The following is an 18084-nucleotide window of genomic DNA, read 5'->3' on the forward strand; positions in this document are numbered from 1 at the left end:
ACTCTAGTAACCTTCAGGTCTAGGAGCCTTATGGTTGGGTATGGACAAAATAGCCTCTTTAATTTCATTATTAGAGACAGGCTGCAGCAAGATATCCCAATGCACAGGGGTACACACAGCTCCTCTTTGGACAACATGGGCATTTACAGGAGTAACAGGAGTAGCCTTACCCAGTAAGTTTTGGTAAAATCTCAGAAAAGCTTGTTGAATAAGGCTAGCATCAGTACACACAACTCCATGCTCATCTGCAATTCTCGGGACTCTATTCATGGATTGCCTTCCTGTAATGAAGTTGTGATAAAAATTTGTATTGCAATCCCCATCTCTTAACCAGGTAGCCTTGGATTTTTCAAGACGGAAGCTATCCCTGGCTATCAGCAGGTCCTTATATTCAATAGCAGCAACAATTTCCTCATTAATCAGAGCTGCATTAGTAGGATTATTTCTGAGTTGTTCCTGGATATATTCCAAGTGCTTCCAAGCTTGAATAGTATTATGTTCAATATCATCAAAGAGATCAGAGTTTAAATGTTGCAAAGGCTTTTTAAGAAGCTTAAATTTCCTAACCACTCTGAACATAGGAGAACCATAAATCCATATTCGCCAAGTATCCTGAACAGAAGGCATAAATTGAGGCACCCTACTCCACATATTAAAGTATTTGAAGCTTTTCTTCCTTTTATGAGTAGAAGAATGATTCTGAACGAGGCAGGGGGTGTGATCAAAATATCCTTCTACAAGGAAGTGAGCATAAGTGTCAGGTCTTTGAGCAAGCCACTCCTTATTAACCAACACCCTGTCAAGTCTACTATAAACCCTAGTAAGAGGTTCCCGTTTGTTGTTCCACGTGAAAAATGACCCAGTTGCAGGACTATCTTGAATGTCACAATAATCCACACAGTCCTGGAAATCAGTCATTTCCTCCTCTGTACTATTACCTCCTAGTCTTTCAGCAGGCTTTAAAACTGTATTGAAATAACCACAAACTAACCATGGCCTCTGAATCTGAAGACTGAACTGCCTGAGCTTATCCCATAAAGGCTTCCTCTCCCCAACTCCATTAAAAGCATAAATTATAGTACAATAGAAGGAGAAGCCAGTACCAATTTCATCAACTTACATATGAATAAATTGAGCATTATACTCAATGAAATGAATCTGATACATTGTTGGCCGCCAAAGGACCCAAATTCTTCCGCCTTTGTGCCATTGAGTGTTAGTGGAGACACACCATCCATCACAGACATTAATTCTTATTCTTCTTAGAGAAGAAGGTTTGACCTTCTTCTCAAGGAGGCCAAATAGTCCAATGCTATGTTGATGTAAAAACCATTTAATATGCTTCTGTTTAGCAGGACTATTTAACTCATTAATGTTCCAAACACTTATCATTGGGTATCACCCCTCTCAGGGGGCAATGTTGGAATATGTGTCCTCAACAATAGTGCGATCACATGTTTAAATCTTAAATTTAGAATACGTAAGGGATGATTCATTTATATAGTCAACTGATCAACATTTATCAGTAATGATCAGCTTACTAGAGTAAGACATTACTGTCGTTTGACGGTGGTGATAAGTTTATCCCTTAAGGTCACACCTAAAGGATGATGCCCTTATCAGTAAAGTTGATTAATTGTATGACGATACAAGTTAATCAATTCCTTAAAATTGAACAATTCATTTGTGAGAGAAAATTTTTATTTCTTATTGTAATGGGATTAAATAAGATTTATTTTAGTAATTGAAATACTTTATTACTAAAATTGATTATTGTTTGTGAAACAATTGAGATAAGAATGAATGATTAATTATAATTACAATATGTTGTGAATTAAAAATATATGACTCATTTTATTATGTGATCAAGAATCACTAGTCAATTTGTTATATGTAATTTAATTAATTTATAAAATGATATTTATTTGATAAATATGCATTAAATTAATTAATGACATGTAACATACTACATGTGACATATTGTGTGACAAGTGACAAATTGACAAAATAAAATTGTAGTCCATTTTATGTATATGGACCGAAAATGGTGGAGGAAATAGGAGTTAGTGGGTTGTTTATTTATTGGGACTAAATAAACAAAAATAATTACCTAGTCTAGTAGGCATGCATACCTATCACATTGAATAGAACAATTGTGATAATATATGTGCATAGGTCCCCTAAACCCCCCCCCCCCACCGGTTTTCCCATGCTCTTTAGAAGAGAATTTGTTCTCTTATTTTGCGCATTTATACACATGCAAAATCTCCCTCATATATTCATTTCTCTTTCACCAAAACTTGAGAAGTTTGATTCAAATTGTTCAATGATATTACTAATATTATTAATGTAATATATGAGTATTAGTAATCAATTTTAAGGTATACTACTAAATAAATATCTAGTAAATATTATTTGGTAGAGATAAGGGCTAATCTTGGGTGCAATCAAAAAGAGGATCTCTACATTGGGATTTTGGAGGATCATCCTAATACTCATCATAGCTCAAGAACAAGTGAAGGTAGGGGACCTTACTTGTGCCCACAAATCCGAATACAACAATGTAAGGGACATTGTTTTTCTTATTAATCTCTTATTTTGTTATGCATGCACTAGATCTAAAGAACACATATTAAGAAGTTAATTTCACTATTAGAAGAGTCTAATAATAGGTATATGAACCTAACAATTGGTATCATAGCATAGGATGTTGCATGCATAATCGGTTATTGTTTTTCCGAGTTAAAATGTTAACATATAAAACTAAAAATTTGTGATTAATTAGATTAGGTCACGAAATCATGATGAATGTTATATATTCTGGTCCTAAAATTTTTTTAGGTCATTTTTATGATTTATGGTAATTCATTGCTCATTTTAATGATTTTTAGTGATTTTATTACATTTTTATGAGTAAAATGAACTTTTATTCACTAAAAATAGTTAAATCTCAATAATGGCCGTGATTTTTTAGTATGACCTCACATGAATATTTTATGTATTGTATGTAAGATTTCATATTAATGTGATTAATATTTCATGATTTATGATTTTTATGTGATAAAAATGGTATAAATGGAGGTGAAATGACTAAAAATGGCTTAACTTAGTTTCTGAACTTGAAAATTTTATATGATCTCACATGAATATTTTATTCATTGTGTGTAAAATCTAGTATTAATTTGATTAATATTGCATCATTTATGATTTTTATGAAATAAAAATGGATTAAAAAGAGGTAAAATGGTTAAATATAGTTAAACTTCGAATTGGGCCATGAGATTTTAGTATGTTGTCTCATGCATGATTTACACACTGTTTGTAAATTTTTAAATGAAATGATTTCATTTTCCATCATTTATGAATTTTTAGAATAAAAATGACATAAATAGTGACTATTTTAGCATAAATTGGTAATTCGAATTACATGGCATGAGAAAATTATTTTAGATTGAATAAATATCCCAATTATTAGATCTAAAGTTGTAAAATTGATTGGATTAATTTTTGTATACTTTAGATGTTTTATGAGATAAAACCGATAAATTGCAACTATATTTTATTGGAATTAATTCAAACATTTTAACCATGATTTTTGACATTATGAGTGATATAGAAATATTCCAGAATGTTCAAAATTTTAAAATTTTAAAATTTAAATTTTGAAATTATTGTAGTTTAATTTGGATTTATTTCATAAATGTTATGATTTTAAGGTCAAAATGAGCATAAAATTAAATCAAGTTGAATTATTGTCAAAAATTGAGCGATGACTAATTTTTGAGTCATAAGAGTTTTAGGATAATTAACTTGAGCTTAAATTTGATTTAAGTATTAATTTGTGATTTTAAGAAGTTATTATCACGCATTTCCATAAAACCGGGTTATATAATCGATATAAGTTTAATAGGGCGATTTGGCACATAAGTTGGCATGATAGATACATATTATAATGCTTCATATTTCAATTGGTGAATGTCTTTTATTTATATAATTTTGAATTATGTAATTTTATCTTAGTATGGCCTTAGTTTTAATCGATATTACCTTTAATGAAAGGGAATATTGATTCGGTTGTAATTTAATGTGATCTCGTATCACTTTTATTTTTACTAGTTTTTCATTTTACAAATTTATAATAGGAATAGCTTTGTAATTTTATTATTATTTGTAATCATGATCTTTCTTCAAGACGGTGCCACTCGGAAAGGAGTTCCGACGAAGACGATGTTCTTGGGAGTCGTGCCACTTGAATATTCGAGGGACCAAAGGAGTTGGTTTCCGAATATGTAATAGATTATTTGATTTCCTAGTTTTAGGAAGGCCATACTAGGAATTTATTATTATTGCTTTGCATTTATTTTAATATGTTGCATGCATTGCCAAATCGCCATAACAACACATGCATTTTATATGGAGTTGTCGACCGTGTCAATTATAATTATCGTAGTTCACCACTTTAGTTCACTTAAAATGTGATAGATAATAAATTGACAAGACCTCTCACTAAATAATAATTGAGAATTAGCCTTGCCAAATAGTAGAAACCATGAGTCCCAATTTCATAAGGAAGTAGGCTCGACTCACCGGGGTGCTAAACTTGTTAAGTTGGGTAAGTGGGTAATAAAATGTTATTACATCGAAATTTGGATTGAGCTCAACGGAAGTATTCGTGACCGTAGTCGCATGTGTTACGAACTAAAGATAAATACTAAAGTAATTATTATCGACCGAGAGTTCTAGAAGTAGAATTGATTAAAGAGTTAATCCACCGAGTTATATTAATAAGGGATGAATCGGCTCACCGTGCCCAAATTGATATGAACTTGGATCTCGGGATCATTTATAATAGTTGGGTAGAGGTCACTATATAAATGCATAAGACGTATTTAAAATGTTTACAAGTATTATTAAAACGATAGATGTTAGTTATTTCCTTCATTTCCGTTTTTGTAGTTATTTATTCGCAATGGATTCATCTAATACTCTTATACCAATCACCATTAATTCATGGCTCCAATCATTAGATGCAAAGTGCTCCGAGTATGACAATGATACGATTAGAGAATTACGCATTGGCATTGGTCAGGATGGAAATATTTGCTATTTTACCGCTTCTATACCTCCCACTCCAATATTTATTCCCGCCTCTTTGGTAAGAGAATCTTGTGAAAAAATCTCCCTAATTCCAAGGCATCCTTGTTTGTACGAACAAGGAGAAATATTAAATTCAGTGGGAGTTCTAGCAAGAATGTTCTTGCAACTGAAAGGAGTAATGCTATAATTAAAGGGAAGGCAAAGATGGATGGGAAACCCAAACCTGATAATGAATTGGAAATGGATAGTGAGACTACCACAACCAAAACCAAGAAGGGTGCCCAATCTTACGAAGAATGTCATTATTGTAATGTCATGGGCCATTGGAAACGAAATTGCCCAAAGTATTTGGGAGATATCAAAGCTGGACTTGTCACTCCACTAGGTACTATTTCTTCCGAAATCGTTCTTATTGATATAAATTATACATCCACCTCAACGTGGGTATTGGATATCGGTTGTGGTTATCACCTTTGTAATCATATACAGGGGCTTGGAAATGTGGAAAAGCTAAACAAGAGTGATATAAATCTCCGACAAGGAAATGGAGCTAGGGTAGCCGCCACTTCGAAAGGGACTTATGTACTTGTTTCAGCTAATAGCTTTGAGTTGTAATCTACAAAGTTGTTATTATGTACCCACATTTGTCCAAAAACACTATTACCATTTCTATGTTAGACATAGAAGGATTTTTCCTTCTTTCGCCATCAAAAACAATAGTTGTATTTTGCTGAATATGACTTGACTGTGAGCCAAGCCACTTCTATCAATGGTATTCATGTTTTAGACACTTCTAACTTAACTAAATATATCTATAACATACAATCCAAAAGACTCATGACTAGTAATCCAAATGATTTGTACATTTGGCTTTTTCGATTAGGTGACATAAATGAGAAACGCATTGAAAGCTAGTGTCGACTAGATTTATTGGACCATTTGATTTTCAATCATATGGAATATGCGAATCTTGTCTCCTTCGCAAAATGATTTGTACTTCTTTTAGTGGTAAAGGGACACAAGCAAGTGATTTGTTTGGACTAATACATGCCGATGTATGTGTTCCAATGTGGATCACCGCAAAGGAAATTTATGACTACTTTGTCACTTTTACCAATGATTTAAGTAGATATGAGTATATTTACTTAATTAAATATAAAGTGAAGCATTTGAGAAATTTAAGGAATTTCTAAATGACGTAGAGAACCAATTGAACAAAGTACTAAAGCATTACGATCCGATCGTAGTTGCAAAAATCTAAGTAATGAATTCGATTTATTAAAATATGGATTATGACCTAGTGTCACTACCCATAAGATCAAACTAATATGAGTCGGTTTGAGTTATTGAACTCAATTTTGGGAATTTGCAATCCAAATAAGACACGTAATTCTAAACGGATGGTCAACCTGGAAATACCTAAAATAGAGAGTCTATTTAACAAATTACATGGATCAGACTGGCATATAACATGAATCAAGCTGCCATGATAAAGCTGGTCTTTTATGTGCAAATTCGCCAGTCTAGACAAACTTCCAATTACTTCACCATATATGTTTGTTACTCACAAAGCTATCTCTTAAGAAGATAAGTGTATTTCTAAGAGATAGAGTGGGAGTAGATTGTAACTAACAAACATATCTTATAGTTATTGTGTTACTTTGTGAAAGTAATGGAACTATAATCTTTAAAGATAGAGTGGTAGTATAGCATACATGTCTTGTTATTAAAATATTGCTTTTCGAAAGTAATGGTATTATGACCTTGTCCCAAATCGACCTTGTTGCATACGAGCCATAGCATAACAATCCAAAGATTGTTACTCAAGAGTAGATTTACTTTAAGGCGATGGTCTCTTTAAAGTAAATAGAGCTTTAGTGTACCTAAATGCATAGATTGACATGAAGATGTTGATCAAGATAAATTATGTTAGGAACGCCACATTTCATTTTGATGAAGAATGGCAAATGATATTAAAAATTCGCTTTTCTAAGATGGGAATTTAGAGAAGGATGTGTATGGAACACAAATCCTTAGATAAAGATCTAAGAATCCTAACATATTATGCGTAGCTTTCTTAAGTGATCCCAGATTGGTCTTAAGCAAGCATTAAAGGATTATACTTTTCGTTCATGTGATAATTGAGAATGGTATCATTCACATGATTGAAGAATCATGTTTATACATGAAGTTAAGTGGGAGCTAGAATTATTTTTCCTATGTCTTATATGTTGAAGACATATTACTTATTGAGAATAAAGTACCAATGCTCTCTTCTGTCAAGAGTGATTGGGAGACTAGGAAAAGGTGCGATATATTTTAGATTCTCGAATCTATGTGAGAGAATATTGGCATAGAGTTGAGAGTCTTATGATGATAAGATCTTTCATATCTGTTTAACATTAACAAGGTTGAATAGGTTATTCATGTTAATGAAAGTGGAATTACTTTGATGGAGTCATAGTCGTTCACTGAACCTATTAAGTTGTCGATCAAATGAAATCGTTTGCCAATGTTTCCGCCATTAGAAAGATCATGTATGCCAACAGATACACACGCCGTGGTGAAGCATATGCTTGGAGCATAATAAATAAATAACAAGGTAATTCATAAGATGGTCTTGTGAAAGCCTTAAAGAACATCTTTGAGATTCTTAAGAAGAATTAAGGATTCGTTCATATGTTTGGATGACATACTAAGTTATGTGTTGAAGGGTTGCACAAACTTTTGTTTCCAAACCGAAAAGGATTTGTCGAAATCCTAGTCTCATTTTATTGACTTAAGAGTAAGAAACTATAAAAGTGTTTTAGTTTCGTACATTGCAAATTCTGCAAAAGGAATCTAAGTAAATTGTGATAAAATGGTCAACATAGGGAATAAGAGTGAATCCCTCTACCAATGACTTTATCACAAGTTATGAGATAATAGTGGGAGCATCTTTCAAGCTAAAGAGCCCAAGTCTAGTAAGAAGACTAGACATATACTTAGATAAATTCATGTTATAAGAAATAACATATGAATAGAAGGAAATAGCAATTAATAAAGTTGGAATATATGGATATATGGTATATCCACTTGCCAAGCTTTTATTCCATTTCAGCTAGTGTAAAAGATACACTAGAGATTATAAGATATGAAGTAGTAATAGTGTATTGCCTATTCATATATGATAATCGCATTTATCGTTTGAGTTTTATTAAACTCACCCATTCCTTTGTTATGTCCAAATGGGTTGTAGAGACAAATTGAACCCCATTAAAGTGAACTGGATTGACATAGTATTCGCCCCCTAGTTACTTAAAGGAGGTGACGTCTCGGAGTGACTAGAGTGTGATGCGATTGATGGCAAGTTCAAGTGTTATAGAGTCATATGAGATGACTAGTCGATCACATAGACAGACTGTATGGGACACTCTGTCGGGCAGTGACCGCTTATAGAGTTCTGGTAATTCATAAAGCCTGGCCTGGCAAGAGATGCTATAGTATTCTTATAAGTCAATTCTTTTGACTAGAGACTATTCGTCCAAGTTGGCACAACTTTTGATTAGCTTTGATTTATACTCTACGATTTCGTAAATGAGGTCAAACTGGGTATATTTTGGGTTATAATGGACTGTGGCTGAACAAAGGGAATAGGGCGATAGAAATTGTCCACCCCTTGTCAGGGTTGTTTGAAATCTCAAGGCCACTCGAGGAGTAGTTAACTGGAAATGCGTGGCCACGCTCGGAAGGTATCTATGATAAATAATTCCGGTCAGACAGTTAATCTCCAGATCGAGAAAACCACTCAAGATATGATCAAGTGTAAGTACGACCTGCAAGACACCTTGCATTGAGTGGGAGATTGTAATAGGACAAGAGAAATGGTGACGCACACTTGTCTAGGACAAGTGGGAGATTGTTGGGAAATGTGTCCTCGACAATAGTGCGATCACATGATTTAATATCATAATTAAATCTTATACTAAGAATACGTGAGGGATGATTCTTTATATAGTCGACTGACCGTCATTAACCGGTAATGATTGGCTAACTAGAGTTTGACATTACTGTCGTGTGACGGTGGTGGTCAGTTGATCCATGTAGGTCACACCTATAGGATGAGGCCCAAATAGATATTTAATTAATTATATGCGATACGGATTAATTAATTCCTTAATTATGGGAGTGCAATTTTACGTCTTATTATAATGTGATTAAATAAGATTTAATTTAGTAATTAAGTGTTAAGTTACTAAATTAGTTGAGGTTTTAATATAAGTTTTGAGGTAGAGGTAATTAGTTATTTAAGGTTACAAGAAGTTGTAATTTTAACTAACTAGTAATTAAGGGACCCATTATATATTGATATAATGGTAGTATACTACTCAAAAAGTGGAGTGTATATTATATTATTAATTGTAATATTTAATTGTTAAAATGATTACATTAATAATTAATTATGTAAGATAGTTAAACATGTGACTTATAAGCATTTGTGGGACAAATGACAAAAGGAAAAAATGGACCAAAATGGGCCCAATTTTTCGGCTAAATAAAGAGAACAAAAGATGCTCTTTTGTCTTTTGTTTGTGTTTAATAGAACAATTGTGATAATATATGTGCATAGGTCCCCTAAAAGCTCCTCCCCCCCCCACCACCGGGTTTCCCATGCTCTTTAGAAGAGAAATTGTTCTCTTATTTTGCTCATTTATACACATGCAAAATCTCTCTCATATATTCATTTCTCTATCACCAAAACTTGAGAAGTTTTGATTCAAATTGTTCAATAATATTGTAATACTACGGATCTCTTAGGCTTGTACTCGACCGAGTAGAGCCTACTCGGCCGAGTAGTGTAGGTTGTGTAGGCTGTTTGGCTACAGCCGAGGAATACTCGGCCGAGTATGATGAATACTCGACCGAGTAGAGGATACTCGGCCGAGTATACTCTATACTTGGTCGAGTATCCGGTCTGGCGAATAATATTTCAGCGGTTTGATTCGGGAGTAATTAGGGATTATATATTCGATAATCAGTTTCTAAAACGTCATTTGCAAACCTAATAAAACCTACGACACTCTAATCACTCCCAAATCTCTCCTCTGTGTGTGTGGACAGCGTAGCTATCGCATTCAATCTTTCATTCTTTCGCCGGTAAGTCTTTATCCCTATGTTGTTGATGATTAATTCTAGGGTTTGTCTTTATCCATGAATTGGGGGAAATGGGGTTTTGCAGTTAGTGATTGGAATTATATGAGTGTTGTTATAGGTGACGATGTGGTAATTGTTATACATTTGTATGGTTGATTGCAGCGTAAACGGATTGCGAAAAGGTAGGGTTTCCCTACTCAGTTCTGTTTAATTAATTTGAGATGTTGTGATTGTACTGTGTATAATTGTTGTTATCTGCTGATCATCGGTGGATGGGTATTGTGGTGACGGTGTTGGTGTGGTTATGTTGTGACGGTTGTGGTGTTGTAACAACTGTGATGCTGTGTGTGATTGTGGTGGAGTCACTTGCGGGAGTGGCTTCACACCCTAGTTCGCCCTCCGTGGAACCCGTCACGGGAGGGGATGTGCACATTAAGGGACAGGGATTATCAGTCGCTCGTTGATGAGCTGGACTAGTTGCGGATGGGCTGCGGTCATCCACTGGCGGCGAGGATTACCTGTTGCGATGGGTAATCTGGCAGGGCTACACATTTTGGTGTGTAGTCGGTTACTGTGTGAGATCGGGAGACCGGGGATAGAGGATGATTAGCTGGTTTCATATTGTACTTGTCTTACTTTGATTATGCAGTAACTGACCTCGTGTTGTTGTTTTGTAAAACCTGCGGTGATCCATTCGGGGATGGTGAGCAGATTATGATAGGTAATGCAGATGTTTAGCTATGGGACAGTCATGGGGAGTCATCACTCGAGTCTAGCTTCCGCCGTCAAGAGACTTATCTTGCATTCTTTGTAGTTATTAGACCTTTCACAGTTATACCTTGGTTTGGTTTTGGAATTATGTAATCACTAACTCTTTATACTTTAATAAAGGTTGTTTGGAATTGGTAACTTTGATATATACTTACCTCGGGTAACCGAGATGGTAACAGCCTTTCATGCTAGAGTAGTCCTTGGTAAGGTACCTTGGTATGAGGGGGTGTTACAAAGTGGTATCAGAGCCGACGATTCCGGCACCTAAAACAAATGAACCCAATGAACTTAGGGAGTCTAAATAAAATGAACCCGGGGAGAGTTGTTTGGAGCTACCGCAAAGACTTGGGAGACGTCCCGAAGTCGCATTAAGGCCCTTACGATCTCATGTCGGTCACATGGGGGGAAACTGTTGTATGTTGGAGTCATGTGAGTTTGATACCTATAGTTTGAATCTTGTACATGGTTGGATGAAATGATGAAAGAAGTGGAATATGATAGTTGTTGAAATATGCATCGAGGATTGTTGATGTTAAACTTTGAGCATGAATATGTTGGCATGTTAAGTGTTGGAACATGGTAAAATATGAAAGGTGAATTGTGAATTTGTATCTGATTGATATTGAGCATGAAGAATGTGATCATGTTACCTGTTTAATACAATCTTGGGCATGAAGTATGGTAGTGGTACGTGTGCATATGAACATGATGATGTTAATGCTTGATTGTTGGTAGTAGCATATGGTTACGGGCAGGTGTCTATATACATGAACGTCGTGTCTAATTTTCATGTGGGTATGATAAGAGTTCACCTGTGTACTGGTTTCTTGAACTATTGAGTTGTTTTTGTTGCCTTATGCATGTTCAAATTGTTTTAGTTTAGGAAATTTGATTTGTATGATGATCGATTATGGAAGGGTTGTCTTAAAACTTTCATACGTTGAGTTATAGAAATGATATTGCGGTAATTCCAATTGGAGATGATATCTTGTCTTCATACAATTCTAACGATAGGTCACACGCCCAAAACGACCAAGTAACGAGTGAGATATGACTGTTTTACGAAAACTAGACGATGCTGAGAATTGTGTTGGTACTCGACCGAGTAAAGTAATACTCGACCGAGTAAGAGCTACTCGGCCGAGTATTCCCAATACTCAACCGAGTAATCCTCTGTGATAATTACGTTCGCTTCTGGAGTCGAAAACCCGGCCGAGTAATATAGTTACTCGACCGAGTATCCTGTACTCGACCTAGTATGCTATGTACTCGACCGAGTACCTCAGTGGGCGGCTATTTTGAGTCGGCGGCTATATTTTCACCTTAATTTTTAAGTCGGTGGCTATGTTCTTACATTTGTTTTGAGTCGTGGGGTATGTGCACACGTATTTTTTGAGTTTTTACGCATTCTTTTATATATGTGACGGTCTTAATACGTAAGTTACCAAATGCTATGATAGGGAGGATGCCGGCGTATAAGGGATAGCTGTTGGATATAAAGGACTTGAGTTATATGTGGTTGTGAGGGATAGTGGAACAAGAAAAGAGTAGATTGATGAGCTAATCGAGAAAAGGAGCATGTTTTGTGAGATATGATGAGTGATATAGTCGTGGGTTGAGTAATATAAAAGTAAGTGCATATGGTCAAGGGTGATGTAAGTGTAAAGAAACGTGAGAATGAAAGATTAAGATGAGGGATACGAATAATTGCGTATTGGGATGTGTAAGGATTTATGGAGGGAGACGGTTTGGATTGAGTTGCATAAGGATATATGTGATAAAAGGTTGCTATAGAGTGATGGAAACGAATAGTGTATAGTGAGGTCAAGTTATGCCGCGATGAGTAGACAGTGGTTGATTTGGGAATTTGGAATATCAAGGGGTGAGCCTAGTGTGTAATGCTTTGGGAAATTAACGGTATGAGGTAAATTTTTGGTCTTCTAGAGATACGAAAGGGAGATACGACTAATTGAAGAGTAACTGTTAGTGTGTGGACTTGAGGGTGACAAGGGAAGTGAGAAGAAAGATAAGAGAGGATAAATGATAAGAAGAATGATAAGATATTGATATGAATTAATGGAATTAGAGTTCTGGTGCTATGGATAAATAAACAAATTACTAAAGAGTTAGGTAGAAAGAGAAAGGAGATGATTTATTAATTGGTATTATTGAGTAAAAAAGGGGGAAATAAGGATGGAAGTAAGTTGAGAGAATGTTGACCGGAGTTAAGGAGCATGAAGGTAGGAAATTATGGAAATGTACGATAGTCTCACTAGAGGGTGTGAGTTAATGGTTATATAAGAGAGTAGGATGACATGTTAGCCGTGAGTTTCGAGGTATTAATGGAATGAGAAGTTTGTAGAGTGTTTGCACAATATGAGACTTTGGTGGAGAGTTGGGTAACGATATGATAAAGGATAGAATTGGGAATAACGTTGAGCTAGATTTTGTTGATGTATTGGATGTTCATTATTTTGGATGATAACCAAAGAGAGGAAACGGAGTGTTATATTAAGAGGTGATAGTAAGAGAGTGGTCACATGAAGGATGTTGGTGTCATAGTATTGTCACTAGTGGTTGAGGATGATGTTACTTTAGGAAAGTTAGTTGTTCTAATGAGGTTGATTTTGTGGAGGTGATTAGTATGTTTGGTTGTGAGGGAGTATAAGATGTGGATATATGAGGTGTTCGCTCGAAGTTGGGTACTGATGTTATGGCTACCAGAGGGGTGATAATTGTGTGTATGAGAGGATATGTTATGAAAGGCACCTGAGTTAAGTCCGGATGAGAGGTATTCATTGTCAAGTGGTAACTTACGTGATCAGGATTGGCTACATAAATTCGATTATGGGTCCATGAGGTGTGTAAAACTTTGTGTGAGGTCCTGGCCTCACGAGTAATGGTGTGGCGTGATAGCTACGAGACGTTATTTGTGTGTTCCGCATCATATATTATACTTATATGTGTATGCATGATATCTGTGAGTAATGGTGTGAGGTTCCAGCCTCAAGAGTCATGGTATGGATAATATTCATAAGGTTGGTATTTGTGATCCCGTCTAATATGCTGCGTCGTGATCTGGTAGAGCAGTTTTAAGAAAGTCTTGTGGTCAAGGAATTTGTGAGGAGTCAGTGTTATGAGATTGTAAAAGTTGTGATGGCTATCAATGTGGTTGTTGTGTACTGTGCACGGTAATTTGTGTTGTGATACGAGTATTTTCGTGTCGTCATAGATCGTTGTTTGTTTAATGCTATTTCTTGTCAGTGTCGGTCGGGGCATATAGACCGTTGTGTTGTTTCCCGATGTTTCTTACCAGTGTCGATATGGGTATGGTCCTATTGGTTTTTATAGAGTATGATATGAAAGAGAGTGAGGTATAGTTTTGTGGTTGTCATAGTATAATATTATTATGTTAATGGGACTCAGTAGTGAGAGGTTGTTGGAGTACTTTTGATCTTGTTTTAGATGAGGCATTGATGGACATAGTTGTAGCAAGAGTTTGTGGAGCATGTGTGGTATTGGACTGGAACTACATGTGGTTTAACACCTTTTATTGGGACAGTGAGTACAGAGTTTTGGGACTTGGTATCATGTCAAGTTAAGGGAGTAGTGGTAATAAAGAAGATGAACTTGAGAAGCTAATGTAAGTATGTGTAACACTTGAGGATTGTGAGATAAGATTGTGGAGATGAGTGTATATGTATATAGAAGTATGTCGTGTTGTGGTAATGTGGAAGAGATGAAGTAGTGGTTATACTGAGGATTTTATGATATATGTTATGGGAATGCGGAATAATTGGAGGCACGAGAACTGTTAAAGAAAGAGAGTCCTGGATATAGGAATGGTTGTAGGTGTTGAGGTTATAGTGGGTTGTCGTTGTCATGCAGTAGTAATGAGGATTATAGGAGGTATAGCAAAGGACCTAGTATTAGTGAGTTACGAGGACGTAACATTTATCTTAAGAGGAGTAGGATGCGACAAGAGAGTTTGATGGTCATATAGGTTGCAATTAGAAGTTTGAGTGTTGGTGTAGAATAAGGATGGATTTGTGTGATTGCCGATTTTATTACAGGTAATGGCGGTGCTCGTAGTAGTATGATGTTTATGAGTGAGAGTAACGGAATGTGTGAGGATGTTTATGTGTGTGAGTAAACTTCGAGGACGAAGTTCGTTTAAGGGTGGTAGAATGTAACATTCCGTTTTGATGGTTGATATTGTCCGGTGAATTGTCTCGGTAATTGAGGATGTTAGTGAGCGTTATGAACTAAGATAGAGTTGGCAACATTTAGGTTGTGGGTATCCAATAATATTAGGGAGTTAGTATTGGGAGGCTATGCTATAGTTGAGACGATATCGTGAGCTATGTTGTGGAAGGAAGAGTGGTTGGTGGAGTTAGTGTTAGGGGTCCATGTTTTATAGGTTGGGTTGGAACTTCGGGGACGAAGTTCTTTTTAAGGAGGGAAGACTGTAATACTACGGATTTCTTAGGCTTGTACTCGACCGAGTAGAGCCTACTCGGCCGAGTAGTGTAGGTTGTGTAGTCTGTTTGGCTACTGCCGAGGAATACTCGGCCGAGTATGATGAATACTCGACCGAGTAGAGGATACTCGGCCGAGTATACTCTTTACTCGGTCGAGTATCCGGTCTGGCGAATAATATTTCAGCGGTTTGATTCGGGAGTAATTAGGGATTATATATTCGATAATTAGTTTCTAAAACGTCATTTGCAAACCTAATAAAACCTACAACACTCTAATCACTCCCAAATCTGTCCTCTGTCTGTGTGGACACCGTAGCTATCGCATTCAATCTTTCATTCTTTCGCCGGTAAGTCTTTATCCCTATGTTGTTGATGATTAATTCTAGGGTTTGTCTTTATTCATGAATTGGGGGAAATGGGATTTTGCAGTTAGTGATTGGAATTATATGATTGTTGTTGTACGTGACGATGTGGTAACTGTTATGCATTTGTATGGTTGATTGCAGCGTAAGGGGATTGCGAAAAGGTAGGGTTTCCCTACTCAGTTCGGTTTAATTAATTTGAGATGTTGTGATTGTACTGTGTATAATTGTTGTTATCTGCTGATCATCGGAGGATGGGTATTGTGGTGACGGTGTTGGTGTGGTTATGTTGTGACGGTTGTGGTGTTGTGACAAATTTGTGTGATGCTGTGTGATTGTGGTGGAGTCACTTGCGGGAGTGGCTTCACACCCTAGTTCGCCCTCCGTGGAACCCGTCACGGGAGGGGATGTGCACATTAAGGGACAGGGATTGTTAGTCGCTCGTTGATGAGCTGGACTAGGTGCGGATGGGCTGCGGTCACCCACTGGTGGCGAGGATTACCTGTTGCGATGGGTAATCTGGCAGGGCTACACACTTTGGTGTGTAGTCGGTTACTGTGTGAGATCGGGAGACCGGGGATAGAGGATGATCAGGTGGTTGCATATTGTACTTGTCTTACTTTAATTATGCAGTAACTGACCCCGTGTTGTTGTTTTGTAAAACCTGCGGTGATCCATTCGGGGATGGTGAGCAGATTAAGACAGGTAATGCAGATGTTTAGCTATGGGACAGTCATGGGGAGTCATCACTCGAGTCTAGCTTCCGCCGTCAAGAGACTTAGCTTGCATTCTTTGTAGTTATTAGACCTTTTACAGTTATACCTTGGTTTGGTTTTGGAATCATGTAATCACTAACTCTTTATCCTTTAATAAAGGTTGTTTGGAATTGGTAACTTTGATATATACTTACCTCGGGTAACCGAGATGGTAACAGCCTTTCATGCTAGGGTAGTCCTTGGTAAGGTACCTTGGTATGAGGGGGTGTTACAAATATTACTAATATTATTAATGTAATATATGAGTATTAGTAATCAATTTTAAGGTATACTACTAAATAAATATCTAGTAGATATTATTTAGTAGGGATAAGGGCTAATCTTGGGTGCAATCAAGAGGAGGATATCTACATTGAGATTTTGGAGGATCATCCTAATACTCATCATAGCTCAAGAACAAGTGAAGGAAGGAGACCTTACTTGTGCCCGCAAATCCAAATACAACAATGTAACGGACATTGTTTTTCTTATTAATCTCTTATTTTGTTATGCATGCACTAACACATATTAAGAAGTTAATTAGTTCACTATTAGAGGAGTCTAATAATAGGTATATGAACGTAACAAGCAATGCACTATTCTGCGTACCAATACCAACTTTTGGGGTGGCATTATTCAGGGCTACCAAAAACGATTGATTCCCAAATTTTGCAGAGCTAAAACCCTTATCAATGAGCTCCTGCCTACTTAATCTTATCGCAGCTCTAGCAGGAGTAGCCATCTTATAAGTACTATTCTTCTGCCATTGCACCTGAAATCTAGTCGGTTTCTCGATAAGGGTATTGAGGGGACCTAAATGAGTGACAGGTTTTGGTGTATGAATTTTAGGTGCTGATGTTGCTACTTTCTGCACAGTCTTAGGTTTAGCTACCTGAGGAGGAACCTTAGGCTGCTATTTTTGGACAACCTTAGGTTTAGCTTGCTGTTTCTTCTTCACACAAGCCTGGCCATCATGTCCAATCCCTCGACAAACCTGACATGAGATGGGGTTCCATTCACAATCAAGTTTAACAACAATTTTTTCCCCTTTCTCATCTAAGAAGGTAACCTTATCAGATATTGGTTTACCAAACTGTACATCAATCATTACTCGAGCATATTCCAGCCCTGTCCTATCCTCTTTTGCCCCATCACATCTCACAAAATCACCCACAAGACCAGCGATTTTATGAATACATTTCCCCCAAAACTTAAGAGGTAAATGCATCATTCTAATCCAAACTGGAACAACAGTGACATTACCTTTATCAACGGCTCAGTGCTAGACCATTGTTTAATAACCAAGGGCTTGTTATAAAACAAGTAGTGTCCCTGTTGCAGTACAGCTTCCTGGTTAGCACGTTTCCCAAAACGAACCAAAAATACACCATTAGGTAGAAAGGAGATTCTATCAACACTATAAGATGCCCATAACTATCGGATAAACCCCTCCACCACTTCCCATGGCAGGTTTTTCCCCAGTAT

The sequence above is a fragment of the Silene latifolia genome, chromosome 8, assembly GCF_048544455.1.
Source record: "Silene latifolia isolate original U9 population chromosome 8, ASM4854445v1, whole genome shotgun sequence".
NCBI lineage: Eukaryota > Viridiplantae > Streptophyta > Magnoliopsida > Caryophyllales > Caryophyllaceae > Silene > Silene latifolia.